The sequence below is a fragment of the Lathyrus oleraceus genome, chromosome 2 (assembly GCF_024323335.1).
Source record: "Lathyrus oleraceus cultivar Zhongwan6 chromosome 2, CAAS_Psat_ZW6_1.0, whole genome shotgun sequence".
Taxonomy (NCBI): Eukaryota; Viridiplantae; Streptophyta; class Magnoliopsida; order Fabales; family Fabaceae; genus Lathyrus; species Lathyrus oleraceus.
This window is the reverse complement of record NC_066580.1, coordinates 214956183-214958089: the sequence shown is the minus strand read 5'-3', so window position 1 is coordinate 214958089 and position 1907 is coordinate 214956183. Positions and strand designations below refer to the sequence as shown.

Below are 1907 nucleotides of genomic sequence, written 5' to 3'. Positions count from 1 at the left end.
CTTCATCCTCTCTTATGTCCATAATTATAAAATCGGTTGGGATGTAGAATTGACCTATGCGCACGGGAACGTTTTCAAGAATTCCTACGGGATATCTAACGGAACGATCTGCTAATTGCACAAACATTTTAGTTGGTCTTAATTCTCCCATTTCAAGTCTTTTGCATATGGACAAGGGCATAACACTGATACCGGCTCCTAAATCGCATAGAGCTTTGTCTATGACAAATTTTCCTATGTGACAGGGTATAGAGAAACTACCAGGATCTTTAAGTTTAGGAGGCATATTCTGGATTATAGCGCTACATTCAGCAGTGAGTGTAACGGTTTCGCTATCCTCAAGTTTCCTTTTATTAGAAAGAATTTCTTTTAAGAACTTAGCATATGAGGGCATCTGAGTAATTTCTTGGATCAGATGGTCCTTCTACCTCTGTTCCACTTCTCAATATAATTGCATGAGCGTGGCTTTTCGGGTTAGGTTGGGGTTGTCCAGGAAATGTACCAGTTGGGGCAGCAGTAGGCGCTTGTTGTTGAGCTACTTGTGAGATTTGTGTTTCCAGCATTTTGTTATGGGTAGCCAGGGCATCTACTTTACTTGCTAGTTGTTTAATTTGTTCGTTAGTGTGTACATTCTGGTTTAAGAAATCTTTATTGGTTTGCTGTTGAGAAGCTATGAAGTTCTCCATCATGATATCCAAGTTGGATTTCCTAGGAACGTTATTGTTAGGTGTAGATGGGGTCGGCTTTTGATATCCAGGAGGTATAGTTGGGGCTTGATTGGGAGCCTATCCTGATGCGTATAAAGCATTGTTACTCTTATATGAAAAATTAGGATGGTTCTTCCAGTTTGAGTTATAGGTATGCGAGTAAGGATTTCCTTGAGCATAGTTCACTTGCTCTGCTTGGATTCCTGTTAGGAGTTGACAATCTGTAGGAATGTGACCTTGGATTCCACAGACTTCGCAATTTTGAGTTACGGCAATCACGGTGGCTGGAGGTGATACATTTAAACTTTCAATTTTCTGGGCAAGAGCATCCACTTTTGCATTAACATGATCAAGGCTACTTATCTCGTACATGCCAGTTTTCGTTTGAGGTTTTTCTACCATTGTTCTGTCGCTTCCCCACTGATAGTGGTTTTGGGCCATGCTTTCGATAAGTTGATAAGCGTCAGCGTAAGGTTTATCCATAAGCGCACCACCTCCGGCAGCGTCTATCGTTAATCTTGTGTTGTATAAGAGACCATTATAGAAGGTATGAATTACTAACCAGTCCTCTAAACCATGGTGTGGACAAAGTCTCATGATGTCTTTGTATCTTTCCCAGGCTTCGAAAAGAGACTCGTTATCTTTCTGTTTAAATCCATTTATCTGGGCTCTCAACATAGCTGTTTTGCTTGGAGGAAAATATCAGGCAAGAAAGAATTTCTTCAACTCATTCCATGTGGTGACTAAGTTGGAAGGAAGAGACTGAAGCCATCTTCTAGCTTTATCCCTTAACGAGAAAGGAAAGAGACGAAGTCGAATTGCCTCTGAAGTGACACCATTAGCTTTAACAGTATCAACGTATTGGACAAATACGGATAAATGAAGGTTTGGATCCTCGGTAGGATTTCCAGAGAATTGATTCTGTTGCACTGCTTGTAACAGCGAAGGTTTAAGTTCAAAGTTGTTTGCTTCGATTGCGGGTGGAGCAATACTCGAATGCGACTCATCTTGCGATGGAGCGGCGTAGTCTCGAAGAGCACGAGCTAGTTCTGCCATCTCGGGTATCGGCGAAGGAAGAAGATTTTTGAGATCAGGAATTTCGATTGGAGGAAGATTGTTTGCAGCACGATACTCTCGAATTCGTCGTAAGACTCGGAGATATCGTTCAACGTCGTTGATTCGTAAGTAGTACGGTTCGCC

General features: G+C 41.7%; 1 non-coding gene across 1 annotated transcript; it reads left to right on the top strand.

Annotated features, from left to right (window-relative positions):
* Positions 1-1278: 1278 nt before the first annotated feature.
* On the top strand, positions 1279-1385 carry LOC127124024 (small nucleolar RNA R71). The gene has a single exon (XR_007803668.1). It is a non-coding gene; the product is annotated as a small nucleolar RNA R71 (small nucleolar RNA).
* The last annotated feature ends 522 nt before the right edge of the window (positions 1386-1907 follow it).